Here is a 21721-nt window from a genome sequence, read left to right on the forward strand (position 1 = left end):
TCCTATTCAATTCATTATTATGAAATTAATAAGGACTTCTCAATCAATTGATGAAAAATAAAACCTAATTTCGAACCAACCCTGGAATGTTAAGTCTGTTCTTTTCAATTTCATTTTTTAGTTGAAAATTGAAAATCGAATGCAAATGCATTCTGTCTTGTATTGAGCACAAATTTCAAACAAACTATCGAACGCTTAAGTTTAAGCCAAAAAAACATGTTTACTCAAACTCTAAATGTTTTTGATGGTTTAATTCCAAAAAAACTTTTTTTCCGGTTTTTGAGATTTTGTCCCATTCCTTAGCTTAAACTCACATGATGAGTGTGTTTTGTTTTCTGTGTCCCTTCCGAAATATCAGATCAGTCCAACCCCAGTGTTGAAAAGTGAAACCCCAGTGGTGTTTTTGTCGCCTGAGTGAACGTCAAACATGACCAGAAGTATCAAAAACCTAATTCGGAAAAGTGCACTTCATAAATTGCCGATGGAATGGCATCCCTACAAAAGTAAGAGTACACGAGTTGTGACTAATAGTATAATCGTATTGCGGCACTAAGAAAAATCTGCTTTCAAAAATTGTTGAATCACAAGATGCTTGTTCGCCCGTGAATAGCTTCAAGAGGGTGCGTTCTATATGAACCATTTGTTTGCGGAACCACACTAGTCCTATTTCTATGAAAAATCTCGTTTTGGAAGTTTGGGCATTATTCAATGTAGATACATTTTTCTTGTAAATTGTGCAGGAAGACAATAAAAATATAAGTAGTAGAACGCTAGTGGCGCTGTTATCAAATGATATAATTATTGTATTATTACTTACTGTTGATGTTTTTGATTGCATGTGTAATGCCATGTTGTAGAGAATATTTTATTTTGGTTAATAAAAATGGTTTGACACTTATATACCCGGTACTCAAGCTGTCAGAGCGTGGCAAACTAGATGTTGGTCACACGAACAGTCGCGACATTTGCATTCTAAGGCTACTGCTTCTACTAGAAAGACTTATTAAACTGGATGAAAAAGTCAAACTTTGCATGTTCAACAGACAATATCTTAACAATCCGACGTGCTATGATATTTTTCAAAACGGAAATGGATCCAGCAACCCTTAATTTAGTAAAAAACGGTATTTTGTTGCTTGAGACTTGTATTTGGATAGTAGCTTTTTATTTATCCTTAACATTCGGCACTGTAGGAAACTTAAGAGTAGCAATTCAATTGCTTTTGAATGAGTTCATATCTTCTATCTTCTATCTTCTATCTTCTATCTTCTATCTTCTATCTTCTATCTTCTATCTTCTATCTTCTATCTTCTATCTTCTATCTTCTATCTTCTATCTTCTATCTTCTATCTTCTATCTTCTATCTTCTATCTTCTATCTTCTATCTTCTATCTTCTATCTTCTATCTTCTATCTTCCTATCTTCTATCTTCTATCTTCTATCTTTCTTATCTTCTATCTTCTATCTTCTATCTTCTATCTTCTATCTTCTATCTTCTATCTTATCTTCTATCTTCTATCTTCTATCTTCTATCTTCTATCTTCTATCTTCTATCTTCTATCTTCTATCTTCTTTCTATCTTCTATCTTCTATCTTCTATCTTCTATCTTCTATCTTCTATCTTCTATCTTCTATCTTCTATCTTCTATCTTCTATCTTCTATCTTCTATCTTCTATCTTCTATCTTTCTTTATCTTCTATCTTCTATCTTCTATCTTCTATCTTCTATCTTTATCTTCTATCTTCTATCTTCTATCTTCTATCTTCTTCTTTCTATCTTCTATCTTCTATCTTCTATTTCTTCTATCTTCTATCTTCTATCTTCTATCTTCTATCTTCTATCTTCTATCTTCTATTTTATCTTCTATCTTTTTCTTCTTCTATCTTCTATCTTCTATCTTCTATCTTCTATCTTCTATCTTCTATCTTCTATCTTCTATCTTCTATCTTCTATCTTCTATCTTCTATCTTCTATCTTCTATCTTCTATCTTCTATCTTCTATCTTCTATCTTCTATCTTCTATCTTCTATCTTCTATCTTCTATCTTCTATCTTCTATTCTATCTTCTATCTTCTATCTTCTATCTTCTATCTTCTATCTTCTATCTTCTATCTTCTATCTTCTATCTTCTATCTTCTATCTTCTATCTTCTATCTTCTATCTTCTATCTTCTATCTTCTATCTTCTATCTTCTATCTTCTATCTTCTATCTTCTATCTTCTATCTTCTATCTTCTATCTTCTATCTTCTATCTTCTATCTTCTATCTTCTATCTTCTATCTTCTATCTTCTATCTTCTATCTTCTATCTTCTATCTTCTATCTTCTATCTTCTATCTTCTATCTTCTATCTTCTATCTTCTATCTTCTATCTTCTATCTTCTATCTTCTATCTTCTATCTTCTATCTTCTATCTTCTATCTTCTATCTTCTATCTTCTATCTTCTATCTTCTATCTTCTATCTTCTATCTTCTATCTTCTATCTTCTATCTTCTATCTTCTATCTTCTATCTTCTATCTTCTATCTTCTATCTTCTATCTTCTATCTTCTATCTTCTATCTTCTATCTTCTATCTTCTATCTTCTATCTTCTATCTTCTATCTTCTATCTTCTATCTTCTATCTCTATCTTCTATCTTCTATCTTCTATCTTCTATCTTCTATCTTCTATCTTCTATCTTCTATCTTCTATCTTCTATCTTCTATCTTCTATCTTCTATCTTCTATCTTCTATCTTCTATCTTCTATCTTCTATCTTCTATCTTCTATCTTCTATCTTCTATCTTCTATCTTCTATCTTCTATCTCTATCTTCTATCTTCTATCTTCTATCTTCTATCTTCTATCTTCTATCTTCTATCTTCTATCTTCTATCTTCTATCTTCTATCTTCTATCTTCTATCTTCTATCTTCTATCTTCTATCTTCTATCTTCTATCTTCTATCTTCTTCTTCTTCTATCTTCTATCTTCTATCTTCTATCTTCTATCTTCTATCTTCTATCTTCTATCTTCTATCTTCTATCTTCTATCTTCTATCTTCTATCTTCTATCTTCTATCTTCTATCTTCTATCTTCTATCTTCTATCTTCTATCTTCTATCTTCTATCTTCTATCTTCTATCTTCTATCTTCTATCTTCTATCTTCTATCTTCTATCTTCTATCTTCTATCTTCTATCTTCTATCTTCTATCTTCTATCTTCTATCTTCTATCTTCTATCTTCTATCTTCTATCTTCTATCTTCTATCTTCTATCTTCTATCTTCTATCTTCTATCTTCTATCTTCTATCTTCTATCTTCTATCTTCTATCTTCTATCTTCTATCTTCTATCTTCTATCTTCTATCTTCTATCTTCTATCTTCTATCTTCTATCTTCTATCTTCTATCTTCTATCTTCTATCTTCTATCTCTTCTATCTTCTATCTCTATCTTCTATCTTCTATCTTCTATCTTCTATCTTCTATCTTCTATCTCTATCTTCTATCTTCTATTCTATCTTTATTCTTCTATCTTCTATCTTCTATCTTCTATCTTCTATCTTCTATCTTCTATCTTCTATCTATCTCTATCTTTCTATCTTCTATCTTCTATCTTCTATCTTCTATCTTCTATCTTCTATCTTCTATCTTCTATCTCTATCTTCTATCTTCTATCTTCTATCTCTATCTTCTATCTTCTATCTTCTATCTTCTATCTTCTATCTTCTATCTTCTATCTCTTCTTCTAATCTTCTATCTTCTATCTTCTATCTTCTATCTTCTATCTTCATCTTCTATCTTCTATCTCTATCTTTCTATCTTCTATCTTCTATCTTCTATCTTCTATCTTCTATCTTCTATCTTCTATCTTCTATCTCTTCTTCTATCTTCTATCTTCTATCTTCCTTATCTTCTATCTTCTATCTTCTATCTTCTATCTTCTATCTTCTATCTTCTATCTTCTATCTTCTATCTTCTATCTTCTATCTTCTATCTTCTATCTTCTATCTTCTATCTTCTATCTTCTATCTTCTATCTTCTATCTTCTATTCTTTCTATCTTCTATCTTCTATCTTCTATCTTCTATCTTCTATCTTCTATCTTCTATCTTCTATCTTCTATCTTCTATCTTCTATCTTCTATCTTCTATCTTCTATCTTCTATCTTCTATCTTCTATCTTCTATCTTCTATCTTCTATCTTCTATCTTCTATTCTTTCCCGAAAAAAATTCTCCACGAAAATCCCTAGGTAATTTTTCCAAGAATTTTGTTTAGAATGCCTTTTATTTTGCCTATAATTCAATCTGGATTTTCCCCGGGAGAACCACATTATTGAATTTCTACAAATGTTATTTCAGAAATCATCTGAATTCTTCCAAAAATTCTATGAGAAGTTTTTCAATAAAGTCCTAACTCTTCCAAGATTTTATCCAATGATTCATCCATTGATCCCTTGGAAATTCTTCAAGATTTCCATTCAAAATGTCTTCTTAAATTCAATCATTAACTTCCTCGGAAATTTCAAAGAATTTCCTTGGCAATTGTCTACCAGGATTTGTATAAGATTTCAGCGATTGCTCCAGAGATTCCTTTTATTAAATTTCCCGCAGTAGTTCTTTGAGATTTTCTCAAATTAGTCTTGCAAGTTTTTATGTCATGAGTTCTTCAAGGGATGTCTCCAGAGTAATACCAAGGATTTTATTCTGGAAAATGAATCCAAGGAGTATTTATAAAGAAAATCCTGGAATTAATTCTAAGATATGTTTTAAAGTCACTCTTAATTAGCAAGAATCTATGAAATAACTCCTGGAATATTGAGAAAACTTAAAAAGATTTCCTAGATAATTTGCTCAGATAATCAAAAAAAAAACTCAATCGAATGTCGGGATAGTGTTCTGCAGGATTTTCTAAAGACATTTCTCGAAAATCATTGGACAGAATTTCTATACAAATTTGTGGAATTATTGAAAATTTGCTGTAGTATAAAATGGTGTGAAAACTTAAATAAACTTCCGAAGTATGCATGGGGTCATGCACAAATTACATCACGCTCCGAGAGGGGAGAGATCAAGCCAAACGTGACAAACCTTACAAAAATTTCGGAGGACTCCTACAAACAATTTTACAAAGGGGGAGGGGCGTCAAATAAGTTGAAATTGAGCGTGACATAATTTGTGAACCATACCCACTGGAATTTTTTGAGAAACATTAAAAAAAATGTAAAACGGCAACTTTTGAATAATACTTGGATGGAAAGTTGAAAGAAAATTTGTTCGAAGAAACCCTCAATGAATTGTGGATTTCTGGGAGGAAACACGGTTGCATTCTTGAAAGAATCCACATGAACATGCGGAAGATTTCTTGAAAGGTTTCTTTAAAAAAACCCTTAAGCTTTTAAAATATATGAAAAAAGAGTCAGACTGGAATGCTCTCGGTGTTTTCGAGCGTAAAGTGCTGCGGACAATACTCGGTGGGAAACTCGAAAATGGTTTGCGGCGCAGACGCATGAATCACGAGTTGTATCAAGTGTACAAAGATGCGAATATTATCAAGCGTGTAAAATACGGCAGACTTCAGTGGCTGGTCACTTAGTGCGAATGTCGGAAGAAAGAATTGCGAAAATAATATTTAGCAGGGAACCAGGTAGAGGTCGGCGGCTTCGGGGAAGACCACGAATACGCTGGCTGTACGCAGTGGAAGAGGACCTGGCGACCTGAAACGTTCGGGGCAACTGGAGAAGTTTCGCCCAAGACCGACGAAGATGGAGCTCTACAATACGCCCGGCAATGGCGTGACGCTATGCTGTAGCCATCAAGGTAGGGTAGGTATGAAAAAAAGTTGTTGGTTATCCCATGGACATTTCAGCTGTTGTGTTATGTAACAGTTTCCAGCGAGAATGAAAAATGTAAACATTTATCTATTTTAGTCTGAATTCATGTCGCTGTTTTAGATAACATCCCTACTTTTGATGTTGTGCGATAGAACTATAGAAATTCCTCGTGTTTCTATTAGAAACAAGATGATATCCTTAAGGTGTTTACCACCCCTTCCTCTATGGAAGTCACAGTTACGACTGCTTGATTGTTTTACTTGACACAAACAAACGATGTAGGGGAAGTGGTGGTAAAATGAACAGGGGTGGTAAAATGAACACTGTGCCTTTTACCTAGAAAAATCAAATTTCAATGATTTTTTATCATGCACGGACGATTTAGAGCATAAATCGGTGTTTTCGGATTGATACGGATGTCAATTAAAGTGGAAATATCGACGAAAACTGAGAGCTTGGCAAATCACGTTTGAAAATTAAAACTGACGTAACTTTTCGCTCGGAGGTCTTAAGGTTTTTCAGTGAGGTGAATGTCGTTATGATATGATGTCAATTCTAACATTTTTATTTTTTTTTAATGGGTTACAATCCTTAATGGATATATTTTCGGATATGCAATGAAAATTTTCAAAAATATTTGTTTTGCTCACGTTTTTTGCATGATGTTCATTTTACCACCAACAGCTGTTCATTTTACCCACATAGTGCAGGTAAAATGAACATTTGCATCGTTTTTTGCTAGCGATAAAAATATATGAAAATTTAGCTATAATAGTCTGAATTCGTGTCGTTGCTTTAGATAACATCCCTACCTTTGATGTTGTGCGATAGAGCTATGGAAATTCCTCGTTTTTATATTAGAAACAAGATGATATCCTTAAGGTGTTCATTTTACCACTCCTTCCCCTAACCATTGAGTAGGGGAAAAGGTGTTAAAAGAACACCTTAAGGATATCATCTTGTTTCGGATAGAAAAACGAGGAATTGATATAGTTCTATCGCACAACATCCAAAATAGGGATGTTATCTATAGCAGCGACAAAAAATCAGACTAAAATAGCTTAATTTCCACATACTTTTATCGCTAGCAAAAAATGATACAAACGTTCATTTTACCTGCACTATGTTGGTAAAAAAAACAGCTGTTGGTGGTAAAATGAACATCATGTAAAAAACGTGAGCAAAACTAATATTTTTGGAAATTTTTATTGCGTATCCAAAAATATATCTATTAAGGATTGTAACCCATTCAGAAAGTAATCTAAAAGTATCAAATTTGACATAAGGGTATGCGAAATACCGAATGATTCCGTCAAATACGCTTCGAAACGAAATTCCGCGGAATTCCACGGAACTCGCACTGGCGAAATTTGTATTTTGCTATTTCGTTTCGTTTCGCCAAATTGTTAAAATATTTCCACGGAAAATTGAAAACAAACGGAATAAAACGGAATTTCGCGAAATTCGAGTTAAATTTCGAACAAAAAAAAGCAAAACGTTCACTTCTACTCTTAGCAGCTACAGTCAAAAATGGGTCCGTATTATGGATCAAATCGACTCACATCATGGATCAGAACACTATAACAGCAAATTATCTGCGAGGCAAACGAATGGTGTGCTAGTGAAAGCATACGTTTTGGCGTTTCTTTAGGAATCGTCTTATCTTAGATTCATAGCTGTGGTATGGGTTTAAATGCCCCACAAATATGAATCAACGCTTCTAGGCATATGTATGACATTTTATTTCCTACGAATGGAACAAATGTGTTTAAGCATGTTATTGTTGATTGCGATGCTGTATAGATGTATGGTTCCCGTAGGTAAAATGAGTTCTGCGTAATTGCTACTCTATTTGATGAGATATTCTCCGTTTAATCCAACTTAGATTCATATCTGTGTGCTATCCAAAACTGTGGGATGACTGTAGAGTGATTCCAAGCAACAGCACCAAAATTTGGTAAATTTTTTAATTCATTTTTTTTCTATTGAGCTGAAACTTTGCACAGTTTTCCAGTTCCATCTAAATCGTCATTTTCCGATATCAAATCTTCAAGTAGAGTCACGACTAACTTTTCAAAAGGGTGTATGTGAAAATGGTTCAAAAATATTCAAAAAGCTGCACAGCAAAAACGGTTCGTTCGATTGTTAGACAACTAAAGAAACAAAGTTAGACAACTAAATAAAGATTCCAAAAAAATACAAACAGTAAAAAAAAAAATTTTTTTTTGCATTAAAAAACATAACTTTTGACACAAAAACTCAAATATCTCAAAACCCTATCGGAATACCAACGTAATTTTTTGAGGGAAAACGGTCCATTATATTAGCTATCTATCATAAAAATTTGGTGATGGTAAACCAATAAACAAAAAAGTTATGACATTTCAAACATGTCACAATTTTCACATTTAGTAGAAAAAAAAAATTTTTTTTCGGTGTAAATTATTACGGGAACCGCAGTTTGTTGCTGATTTTATTGTTAAGGGCCTTGCGTGAATTAACCAAGTCGTTTTCATGTATTCATTAGTATTCTGTATATTATATGTATAAATATTATGTATATCTATAAATATTATATGTATATGTATATATGTATAAATTAAAATGAATTAACAGATTACACGAAAATAAAAAAAAAAATTTACAGGATATTTTTTTTAGAGTATGATCGATGAGTTTCTAAATGTTATATATAAACTTTAAAAGTTTTGGATTTAGGTATGCGTTATGAGATCATGAAAACATTTTATTAATACTTATTTATTTATTTACTGTTATTCAATTTTTTTACAATATCGAACACTTTTGCATCATTATCAGTACAGTTCGAGTATAGTTTTGCTTTAATTTTATTTTCTGACAATGGAATGAAACAGTGAAATTTTTGGGTTCCTTGGATCGTTTTCGCGTTATTATATTGCTCGCTGAGCTCTGATGCCGTTAATTCGTACTCTTCAGTAGTAGTAAAACAAAATGATAATTTTGTTAAATCTTCTTCTTTTCTGCGATTCGCCCAATCAAATAGTTCTTTTGCAGTTTTAATTGGATGCTCACGTTCTTTGGCTAAACTTGCTTTCGTGGCCATGCGCTTTATGGTTCCTCCAATAGCATCACAAGGACCTTTGCCATGTGACGTAGCAAAGAAATGCCATTCTGCATCAATTCCGTACTTTGATTTAAATTGACATAGGCTCGAAAAATTCTTACGGTTTTTGTACTGCGATGCTGCTCCATCAGACATGAAATATATCTTTCTGATTTCTTTATCCTTATCAACGCGTAAAAAGTTAATCATTTTGGCAATGAACAAATTTACAGATACTGAGTCGTGTCTTAAATCTTCGGAAATTACAATAAAACTAAAATGTTCAATTTGCGTACTTCCATTGAAATAAATAACGAATGGATGAATTGTAGCTTGTTGTACGTTCCAGTGATGGGACTGCACTTCATCTTGCAATACAAAACAGTTTTCAGAAAAATCACAAATGACTAAAAATTCACCATCTTGTAATGTATTTTTCGTATTTTTTAAAAAGCGGGATTGCTCTGTTTTAATAAAGTCGTGAGGAATTAAACTTTCTAATTTCAAGCAAAAAAATGACACAAACTCATCTACAGGTATTACAATAGTTTCTAGGTCACACCTATCCGTGGTCACCCATTGCTCAAATGATAACTGATCAATATAATTTTCTTCAAACTCAGCGAATAAAGTATTTTCCAATGATGAAGAATCTGGACAATCTGAACAAGATCGTAGATAGCAATTTGATGTTGTATTTTCACACAAAAGACTACCAGTTAACATTTTAATATCCTTTGATAAATTGATTCTTTTCAAACTATGTAAGATTAGGTTAATATTTTCGTGTGTTGTGCACACACAAACATTATGTGTTCCTGAATTGGATAGAAGCTTGCATTGCCTTGGACGAAGGCTTGCAAATGAGGAAAAACCTACCTTAATATTTTCGTTAATTTCCTTGAAGCGTGTATACGCTTCTTTCAAAGTAGTCATCATTAATCGTTTTTGGATTGCTTGACGCTTTCCATCTTTTTTTACAGATACATAATCTTTTTGGCCAGGCATAGCTCTACTTACTTCATCGTCTTCAAAATATTGAATTATTTTTTCTTTTGTCTCATCTGTTAATGAAGTACTCGACCTAGCATTTTTGGTTGCAAGACAGTTATTTTTGAATTGTTTTGCCTCTTTTGCTGTATTTCTATTGGTTTTGAACTCATCAATGGCGTCTTGAATAGACCACGAGCTTGGCAGCATCGACAAAATCAATAATTTTTCTTTCCTTGTCGTGGCTAGATTCGAGAACCTTTCCTTCATATTCATAATTACCTCATCGTAGTCTGTATTTTCCACATCCTCAGGTCCTAATTTGAAGAGGTTTCTTCGTACAGCTTCGTTGATTTCACGGTATTTTTTCTCGGGATAATTGACGTAACCCATCTTCGTCCATTTAATCGGAGTCACTTTTATTCCAGCTATCCCTTCGTTGAAGCGTTCGATGTTGACCTTCTGGATGCACTCATCTTCTGATTGATTTGTTGAAACAGATGTCGCTGATGGTACCGTGGCAAGACTATCTGCACTTGGTACTTCTGGTAACTCCTCAGTTGTTGTCGGTGCATCTAGTAATTCCTCAGTTGTTGTTGTTTTCGAACTTCCTGCAACCTGATCCACCGATGATGTACAGATTGCCCGTTTGTCAACGTTTAAACGGCAGGACGTATTCAATGTAGACATTGGAGCATAACCAGCCGCTTTCAGTTTATCTATGGTGCTTTCGGTGAGATTTCGTAGCTCTTTCGAACACTTTTTTTCTGCAAACGGCCTGCAACAGTTGAGAAAGCGACTACTCATGTTGCTCGTTAGATTTTAATAAACAAAATCACTTTTAAGTTTTTACTGACTAGTTTGGTGTCGTTTGCTTGACTGAAGAAAAATTTTACAATTAAATCTTTTATAACCATAGTGGTAGTATATTTTTAGCTTTTTCGTGAGTTTGTTCATGGTATGTACCTATCTTGTTTTTGATGTTGTTGAAGTTACTCGCTTTCTCCTAAATATGATTAACAAAGTCTATTCTCTACCAAGGCGGGTCTATACCCAGGTGTAATCAGATTTTAACTTTGTGGAGAAAACCAGCGCCGAGAAAACCGACCTGCTTTACGTATACTAGATCACCTGGGTATAGACCCGCCTTGTTCTCTACGATGTAAACTTTTTGCAGGTAAACTAGTCGTATACCTGTATAGAAAACTTTTTTTGTAGCTTTTGTCTTCAATATTAGATTTCTTATAGGTTTCTTTTATCAAAAGGTTTCAACACTATTGAGAGAATTTTTCTTCAGTTACGTACAATAAAAAATATGACACTATCAAGACTTTAGATCACAACACTGGATCGCGTCTAACTTTCTAATAGATGCTATAATAGTTATGAATAATTAAATAAAATATCATGAAAACAACTTGTTAACCTCATGTGGTACCCTTAACAAAAAATTCAGCAACAAACTGCGGTCCTAAAAAAAATTAATAATGAAAAAAAAAAAAAAATTTCACTAAGTGTCAAATTTGTGAAATATTTGAAATGTCATAACTTTTTTGTTTATTGACTTACCATCACCAAATTTTTATGGTAGATAGCTAATATAATGGACCGTTTTCCCTCAAAAAAATACGTTGGTATTCCGATAGGGTTTTGAGATATTTGAGTTTTTGTGACAAAAATGATGTTTTTTAATGCAAAAAAAAATTTTTTACTGTGTGTATTTTTTTTTTTGAATCTTTATTTAGTTGTCTAACTTTGTTTCTTTAGTTGTCTAACAATCGAACGAACCGTTTTTGCTGTGCAGTTTTTTGAATATTTTTGAACCATTTTCACATACACCCTTTTGAAAAGTTAGTCGTGACTCAACTTGAAGATTTGATATCGGAAAATGACGATTTAGATGGAACTGAAAAACTGTGCAAAGTTTCAGATATTTTTGAAATGGTCGATCAGAATCGACTTGCATGCCTCCGTGGAATCCCTCTGTAGTATTGACTGGTCCGCAGGATATGATAAACTGCACTGCCGTTGTAAGGTTTCCAAAAACGCCCATTTGCCCTAAATTCCTCGCGGCGAATTGCCCAGGGAAGGAACAACTGAGTTTGATGAACTACCGCAATGTTATCTTCCATAAGAATGAAGAGAGCAAAGCCACGGTTTCCTCCGGGGAACATCGCGTGTCCTTTTGAGCAAATCCGTTAATATATCGCAAAAATTGTTTGTACACAAATGTCAAAAAAAGCTGCGGAGCTTGAGTCCCTGATGTTCTGGATTTGCTCAGGTGGTGCAGATTAATGATGCGCGCATTAGTTCTCTCTCTTGCTTTCCCGCTATGACGTCACTTTTAACTCTGCATAAGAACAGCGGGAGAAAAGAAGAGAAAACTAATAGCACGCATCAATGAGTTAAGGCTCTCCGGATTTCGTTGTTGTGTCATAAAACTCTACATGTAGCAGCGAAATCGCAGCGATTGTTTGTCGCTGTCGCCGTAAAAAGTCGCGTTGATTTGGGTAATCCAAAGCCACACTTCAAATCTTCAAGAGCACAAATCTAAAGAACCAGACGTCCATTCAAGCTGAAAAATCTATCGATTTGTTCTGTTTCTGTTTCTAAACCACTGCGACCAGTTTTCTTTGATCTTTTGTGGTATACCCATGTCCTTTGTTTAGTGCATGTCGTTCTACTCCATTACTATTGAGAAATAATGTCGTTTTTTATACAAATATCATTCTTTACCATTTTGCATAGAGCCTCTTTAGAAAAAGATACCGCTATTTATACCTTTAGGAGAAAACAGTTTGTCACCATTAAACTCTCAAAAGCGCGCCCCTTAATCAGGTTCGGCGACTAAGCTGGTTGAATGATACTGATTTTGACCATGCATCGGTACTCTAGCATATCAAATTATTGCTTCTACTTATAAGGTTCAAAGTCGTTTTTTGAAACTGTGAACAGGTTTCATCCCATGAAACATTTAGATTCCTTGAAACAAAAAGCTTATTTTAGAAGTTAAGAGGTCTGCTACTCCACTGATTCGGAATCGTTTCCCTCCTAGATATCGAAAGATAAATTCTTGAACTCGGAATGAAATTGTCTCATGAGTTTAAACCAACCTCAGATGCTGATTGAACCATTTTTTCACTTCGACCTCCTCATTATCTAGGACAAATAGGTGGGTCTTAGTGTCTTGTTACTCTCTTATACTCTTCCGACCCTACTAATAAGTATTCACAAGAACAGATACAACAAGAGTACAATATGGTAGATCTTACCCCGTAACGCACCTCGAAAAGGTGATCTACCCGCGTTACGGGCTATCGATTTGTTACTCGATGGCCGCTGTCGGGTTCGTTAGATTTGTGCTCTTGAAATTCTGAGGTATGCCTTTGATTTATATTCACCTTAAACAAGGAAGATGTATACATTATTTTATATCGAAAAATGAATCTAGGTTTATTCACGCTGTACCACACCACCAACTCCTCTCTCCTCTTATAACGTGACATAATTTCCTCACGACCCCCAATTTAAAAAAAAATGCGAATATTGATAATCTATCATTACAAGTATTGGAAGCCAAATGCCGCAAGGCAAAGGTCTTAACCTTTTCAATACCGACATCAAGTTTCAAAATTCTCTAGTTTCGGCATCTTTCGATCGATTTTGATAATTTGTTTTAGTAAAAATCACAAATCAGTTATAAATTTGATTCATGCATTGCAAGCACCATCCAAATTGGTTCCGGATTTAGATTCAAGTTTGGTGGTATACCTAGGGTATTTCACAATAGAAAAGCGCAACAATTTTTTTTTAATTTTCGCACATCTAGATCTCGAGAAAAAAATAAGCCAAACATCAAATTTAGCTCATTGAAAGATGGATTGTCTGAACGAACATGGGTGAAATTGTCAATCTTATTTGCGGTTCCTCTATGCCTGTGGTCCTCAGCCATACTGTCTATGCGGGCCACTTCGATACTTGCAGAACATGGAGCGGGCCGCAAGACATGGAAGATTCTATTTTGATGGATTTGAAATATAATAAAATAAAAACCCTTCATTAATAACTCCAACATCTTTGAATCTTTTATGGTTTTCCACATGCATATAACTTTGTTTATAATTAGAATGTTTCTAGGTTTGTGATAAAAAATCCGGTTCTCATTTAAAATATCAAATACATGAATTTAACAAAAAGAATGACGATTCCTCTTCAATGCTAAAATATCCCTCATATCTGTCTTCTAAGCCGGATCAATCCGCACAAGTTTTAAAAGATATTTGTGCCGATCATTTCATCTTATAAATCTTAGAAATGGGAAGGAAGCTTTCCCAGCTTCTGGAAGAATACTTTTCCAACTTCTGGAAGGAAGCTTTTTCCAGATACTGGGAGAAAGATTTTCCAGTTTCTGGAAGGAAGTTTTACCACACACTTAGATTTTTTCTCGTTGTTCGATAAATTATCTTACCGGAAACGTACTGTAAATAAATATTTAACTGAGGTTTCGGTAATGCAGACGAGATTTACCGAAAAACCTTAAATGTAAAAAAAAAAAATCAAAACAATATTCCACCAGTTTTACCGAAATCGTCGTTTCATTACCGAAAAAACTGTAAATCATTTAGATTCGCCGTAGACTGTAAGTTTTTACCGTACTTCAGTTCAATATGCTCAATGCTTTACCGAACAAACGGTAATTTGAAAATTCTGAGGCCACCATGTTTGTCTCTAAGTGCTAATCAACAAGATCAGATGAATAGCATCTGTTTTTTTTTTTAACTACAGCAGCGCGATTAGCGTCCGGTACGTATTTTACGTAAGTATGACCAGAGTGTTTCTATGAAGATGGAAATAAATGTTTTCGTTGTAGTATACAGCCGCCAATTTACGTTCCCGGATTGCAGCATCGCGTTACGAGCACAACTACCCATGACGGAATCGCACCGGCAGCGGTTTTCTTCATAGGGGGTAAACAGCCAGGATTGTTGTCCGATGTCCTACCTGATCCCGCTGACGGTGTTCAATGGCCTACTCTTCATCTAAAGGAAACAGCAGAATTCGCGAAATAAATTGATTCATTACATTTGATTCCAATATAAATTTCGTTGTTTTTTTTATAATTCTATTCTATTCTACCTGCTGTTACGAACAAAGCGTTCGGTAATTTATTTAACATTTCGTTCGGTAATATTCTACGAACATACTGTAAATTTTGACAGCTGTGTGTTGATTAAAGTTACAGGTTATTCGGTAATTCTTAACATTACCGAAAGCATTACCGAGCGCTCAGCGGTTTTTATTTCGGTAAAAAAAAATACCGAAGTCGGTGATATTTTCTAAGTGTGCAGCTTCTGGATGAAAGCATTTCCAGCTTCTGGAGGGAAGTTTTTGCAGGTTCTGGAAAGAAGATTTCCAGCGTTTGGAAGGAAGCTTTTCCAGCTTGTGTAAAAAAGCTTTTCCAGCTTCTGATAGGCCCAGATAGCCGTAGCGGTAAACGCGCAGCTATTTAGCAAGACCAAGCTGAGGGTCGTGGGTTCGAATCCCACCGGTCGAGAGTCATTTCGGGTTGGAAATTTTCTCGACTTCCCAGGGCATAGAGTATCTTCGTACCTGCCACACGATATACGCATGCAAAAATGGTCATTGGCATAGCAAGCTCTCAGTTAATAACTGTGGAAGTGCTCATAAGAACACTAAGCTGAGAAACAGGCTCTGTCCCAGTGGGGACGTAAAGCCAGAAAGAAGCTTCTGAAAGAAAGTTTTTCCAGCCACTGTAGGAAGCTTTACCAACTTCCTTTACATAAAAATTGCGCTCTCAAAGCTCTTAAAAGGTTTAGAACGCTTTTATGCCAATTGGCAGAAAAAGCTTTTTCAAGATTAATGGAAAATTCAAGATTCGATAACAGTTAGTATTGTCAGACAAAATTCAGAGCCGTTCATGAAATATAAAATAAACAAGATAAAATTCCATCTCTATTCAGCACGATGTAGTGCATAATGTACAACTTATAAGTATTTGATTGTAAGGACTTAAGAAATACATTCCTTTTTTAATGAGATCATAACAAGCGGGCCGCAACTCATTTATATCCAACGAATTCTCGCGGGCCGCACAGAACTGTGGAAAGGGCCGCATGCGGCCCGCGGGTCACAATTTTGTGACCACTGCTCTATGCTATGTAGTCCAGGTTTAAAACTTTTTTTTCGAAATTTTCAAATATTTTTAAAATACTCTCGAGACTCAAAATTCAGTGAAAATGTGATTTTGTAGTCAGTTTTAAACAAAGAATCTGAAAATGAGATAATATCAACAATCCTTCTTTCTTCCAGAAATCGTCCAGAAATTCCTTCACAGATTTTGGAATAGGATCATTTCTCCAGTATTTGCTCTACAAAATAATAGAAATTCCTTCAGTATTTTCTACAAGGTTTACTCTTAAAGTTTGCATTCATCCAGATTTGATCCCTCCAAGAATTAATTCACAGTTTATGCAAGGCTTTTCCAGAAAATTTATTAGGAACTTCTAAATTACCCCAACAGGCAATCCTGGTTATGTTGCTGTCGCAATATCTCTTGGAGTTTATCACTTTTGAAGTTCTTTTAAATTTATCTTGATTTCTTAGGTATGTGTTGATGGATTTTTTTAAATTTAATTTAATTCAATCCTCCAGCAAATACTAGAGCAAATATTCCAGTGATTCCTCTGTTCTACTTATTTTTCTTCTTCTTTCTTGCGTTGTGTTCCAACTGGGGAAGAGTCTGCTTCTCAGTTTAGTGTTTTCATGATCACTTATTGACTTGTGTCCCCAATCACATTCATTCAAGCCACAAAGCATAAAGTACAGCAAAAAAAAATGAATACCATTATTCCATGTTTTATGGTATATATCAACATATCCACATGATTAAAAAAATTGTAAGGCGTTTCTAAAAATCAAATTAATTTTGGACTCCTCTCAATACTTTTAAGATTGTTTTGAATGTTTGTAACTGCTTTTCGACCCACTTTTTAGTTGCTACATTTAAATTAAGGCTCAAGAATCCATCATTAAATCATCAGCTACCATCAAACATAAAAAAAAAACAGTTTTTACGTTCAAATTTCAAGATGTCCTCATGAAAATCTATCATCGTATTACATGTAACAAGTGTAATGCAATGATAGATGTTCATGAACGTTGCTTCAATTTTGAGCAAAAAAAAAACTGGTTTTGAACATGTGTAGAACGATGATGATTATTTTCCTTAAACCTACTCATTGCCTTGTGTGAGTGTCAGATATGTTGAAATGAAACCTTTAAAAGTTATTAAGAAGATTTCAAACAAACAGAAAAGAGTTTTACCAAAACATATAAGGATTCCGCTGAGCAACGCTAAGGTTTCTATATGGTAAAGGATTTAAAAAGACGTTTTTATGCCTATTGTCAAATTTCTATCTTTTGACAAGAAAAAAAAACTTAAACGTGTATTCCGCGAAACAAATTCAAAAATTTCGTTTCGTTTCGAAAAATTCCGTGAGACATTTGATTTCGTATCGAGTTACACGAAACATTTTTAAATTTCGTTTCGTTTCGTCATTATCAGCGCAAGATATTCCGCGTATCGTTTCGTTTCGTATCGACATGGAAAAAATCCATATCGCATACCCTTAATTTGACATCTTATCATAACGATATTTACCTCACTGAAAAATCTCAAGACCAGCTAAAAGTTACGTCAGTTCTAATTTTCAAGCGTGGTTTTCTTAAATCTTACTTTTCGATGATTTTTTTACTTCATTAGACCGCCGTATCAACTCGAACACTCCGATTTATGCTCTAAATCGTCCGTGCATGATAAAAATTCATTGAAGTTTATTTTTCTCGGTAAAAGACACGGTGGTCATTTTACCACCCCATGACATGACAAAAATGCATATCGCATACCCTAAAGCGACAACAACACGAGCTGGTGACGCTAACGAGATTGGATACAGAATGACAACGACTACAACGGCAACGATCTGTTTGGCGGTCCGGAAAACTAGAAGCCAAAGGCAACCGGGGAAATTTCTTCACTGCAAGGTCCTATAATAGTCAATGCCTTTCCGACGACGACGGTGGTTTGAGCTGCACAAATCGAAACCAGAGCCAAAGCGTATCGAAAGATGCAGCCGATTGCAACAGTTTCTTGGTGTTTATCAAAGTATCGAGTTTATTTTTCATTCACTTCCATCCATCCTTGTTGACTGTCGCATCCAACGCTACCCGAATAAAAATTTACAATTAATATGATAGTTGAACCTATTCAAACACCATATAACTTATGGTGTACAATACAAACTATAAAACAGGTTGTATGTGGATTGTGAAAATTACACGTTTCATTTTGAGGTAAACCTGATGGAAAATATGAAACTTGTACAGTAAAATCTATTGTTTTATGAAATTATTTTTTATCAGGCTGCCGCCATGAGCCGAGAAGAAGACATTCATGAGGCCGATAATAGCTGTGACATGAGATTTACCTAATGAAGCGTATCAACTCAACTGGCACTAATGGGTGCAAAACACGCTGCATTAAAAATTAGATCCAATCAACATCTGCATCGCACAGGGAGAATATGATTAGTGCCAGGGCGGGGAAGAGGCATGGTTGGTTGTACCTTTAGAGGCAAGTGCAGTTAAAATGATTGAGTAGTTTGATCATGACGGAATACCGGAATGAGAATGGATCATAGTAGTTTGCTGAACTGTTGTAAATTAAATTAACCCGGGAACATTTAGAATTCCGAAAATCGAATTTTAAATCATGTTTTTTACAGTTTTCCATTCAAATTCATTTATATTAGAAAATGAATGAATACCGTTTACAATAAAAATAATCATTCCATGAAATCATTTCAAAATGAAATGTTTGTACTTGAAAAGATATCCATAAAGATATTTTTTTTAAATTATGTAACTACTATTTGGTACTATTCCAAGAATTTGATAACATTGTATCAAATGTTTCGAACTTAGAGCCCTTTGATCTTGTTGAAACACAAAACAATAATTCTTTTAGAAATCAACTCTCGTTCAACCATTACCAGAATGTAATGATAAAATTTTAATTAATTTTGATTTCATGCTCGATACTTCATGCAACTCACACCAACAGCATTACAAAGTGTGTTCCAATTAGATGAGAGCAAACATTTCATTATTATTACCTCGAGCAAGAAGCAGGTGTGGACATTCCTTATCCTTCAAATAATTGAACATTCCACAGATTGCTTGTTCGTTGGTTCCGTAAAAAATCATTAGCTAAACGATAACTGTGGCATGAACGCTAAAGTCGATATTGCTCTTATGATTCTATCTACCTACCTACTTTTAGAATTTATTGTTTTTGTTACCAGATGCACTTGAAACGAAACAAGGAGAGATCTCCCAACGATGAACAGCTCCCAGTACTGGAACGCATCCAAACATAAAGATATCTTGATGCAATACATATAATATATACGAAGAAATGAAAGCAATTTCAGGGAGCAATGTTCGCAAAGGGGGCCTTCCTTAGTCGAGTGGTTAGTGTCCGCGGCTACAAAGCAAAGCCATTATGAAGGTATTTGGGTTCCATTCCCGGTCGGTCAAGAATATTTTCGTAATGGAACTTTCCTTAACTTCCCTGGGCATAAAGTATCATCGTACCTGCCACACGATATACGAATGCGAAAATGGCAACTTTGGCAAAGAATGCTCTCAGTCGATAACTGAGGAAGTGACCATTGGACACTAAGCTGAGAATCAGGCTTTGTTCCAGTGAGGACGTAATGCCAAGAAGAATAAGAAGAATCACCGACCAAAGCTAACTCCCAGATCTATTTACTTTCTTACTGATGAAATTTTTTCCCATTGTGATTTTGGAGATGCAGAGGTATTCTTGTTCTCTAAAAACGCAACAATCATTACACACTAATATTCCTTCCCCATCCCAACCGACTGTAAGGATTTGGCCGGCGCTGTTATTGATCAATTCTGTGCACTTTTTTCAAAACGGCGAAATTGACATTGATGACAATATGAGAAATTATTGATTGAAATTTCCTCACAAGAAATTAATTCTCTATTTGCTATACACACTATTTTAAACCCGCATTACTTTTTATCATATTGATTATCAATTGATCTATCATTTCACCAATTATCATATTTTTCTATGATCATTTTGCCACACTAATTTAAGAAAAATATCGCCCAGCCCTTTTCGAAACATCGTTCTTATTGCGCCCTTCAGAATATTCGTCCTTTGTCAAATCGTAATTCCAATTGAGCCCATTGGCTGCGTCCAACTGACAAATCATCTGTCAGTTTCGCCGATTTGTTTATCCCTTTCGTTTTCTTCTATGTTAATTACGCCGTATTGCATCGAGCATAAAAATATAATAAAAAAGTTAAAAATAGTGAAAAATACCAGCATTCCTCACTGGTACTATCACTTAGTGGCACAACCAGAAACGTACCGCTTTGAGAAGCCACGGGAACCCGGAGGTAAGTCTGTTATTTATGTTCCAGCCAAATCTGCTGACTGTTCAAAGCGATCAATGCGTAAAAAACACCGACCGTTCCCCCCGCATCTGATGGTTGGTTTTCTTCCTATTAATTAGATTCCCCGGTCAAGTGGTGTCCCCAGAGGAAATGCAGCTGAGTACATGGCTACAGGAAGAAGTCAAAGATCGACGCCTGCAACTGGGATAACATTCGTGTTCCCTATTGGATGACTCCCGCTAGCGGTGGGAAGTGGTCCATTATGTATTTAAACAGGTATTTTGTGTACATTTATCATTATCTTTAGTAACATAAATGCCGTAAAAGTACGGTAGCCAAGAGAAGTGATGATTTTGGGTGGTGATCGATGGTAATATAGATGAAATTTCCACCGTACTTTCGCTTGCTCCGGATTGTTATTTTGTTGTTCAATAATTCCAGTTACTAGTCTGATGGATAGCATGAACTTTTATTATCACAAAATAACTAATAAAGTAATTTATTAGTAAGTTTTTGTGAAAGAAAAGCGCAAAAATATTGAAATGCCCAAATATAATGAAGATTACCAATTAGCCCTTTTGCCACCATATGTGTGGTGTGCAGGAAAAAAGGCGGAATAGCACACTAAGAAAAATCGAATCAAACAATTAATTACGCCGTTTTGTTTTTCATGATTTATCAACTAGTAGCTCGAGTAAAATATTTTTTTCTTGCATTTCTTAAAACTATGTTGCATGCAGGAACCAGCCAAGTATTAAACTCAATTTCTAAATTTTGTTAGATTCGCCCTTCTGAAAAAAGTTTCCAGAATTATATGAGATCCGCTAAAATGTGCACTTCGAGAATAACCGGAAAATTCTATCCCTTATTTATTTGGGTCGAAGTGCAATTCTCACCAGTTCCGATCGATCACGGAGTAGCAACTATTAACATGTACAGTCAGTCTATGCTATATTATTGTGCTAATATCGGTGTAGTACTGTTGATGTAATCGTTTGAGTATCGTGCACACTTTTCTGTGACCAGCAACACCCCTTGATTGCATCAGCCTGCAGATAGACACATCTACTATGCAACGTGTGAGCGTTGTTTTAAGCTATTGAACTTTGCACAATAGATGAAACGAAACACCCTTTCGTGTGGTGAGCACTTTTCTGCGCCACGTCACGCATCTTCCAATAATGATAATTTCTCACGAAATTTATGCACCACGGGTTGTGCCGCCATGCTGAAGCTATCCACAAGTTTGAATGACGATGATTGCAGTGTGAGAGCGGAACCCGCTCCCCTTCCCTGCCTACACGCATGTCAACATTATATCAACC

At 34.7% G+C, this 21721-nt stretch overlaps 1 protein-coding gene and 1 long non-coding RNA gene across 11 annotated transcripts in view; both read left to right on the forward strand.

The window, feature by feature from the left end:
* LOC5577718 (high affinity cAMP-specific and IBMX-insensitive 3',5'-cyclic phosphodiesterase 8) overlaps positions 1 to 21721 on the forward strand; it is a 730891-nt gene that overhangs the window by 583077 nt on the left and 126093 nt on the right. The gene's annotated exons all lie outside the window — the stretch shown is intronic.
* Positions 20083 to 20740, forward strand: LOC110676039. The gene is made up of 2 exons (XR_002500023.1): positions 20083 to 20399; positions 20516 to 20740. It is a non-coding gene; the product is annotated as an uncharacterized LOC110676039 (long non-coding RNA).

The sequence above is a fragment of the Aedes aegypti genome, chromosome 2, assembly GCF_002204515.2.
Source record: "Aedes aegypti strain LVP_AGWG chromosome 2, AaegL5.0 Primary Assembly, whole genome shotgun sequence".
NCBI classification, from domain to species: domain Eukaryota; kingdom Metazoa; phylum Arthropoda; class Insecta; order Diptera; family Culicidae; genus Aedes; species Aedes aegypti.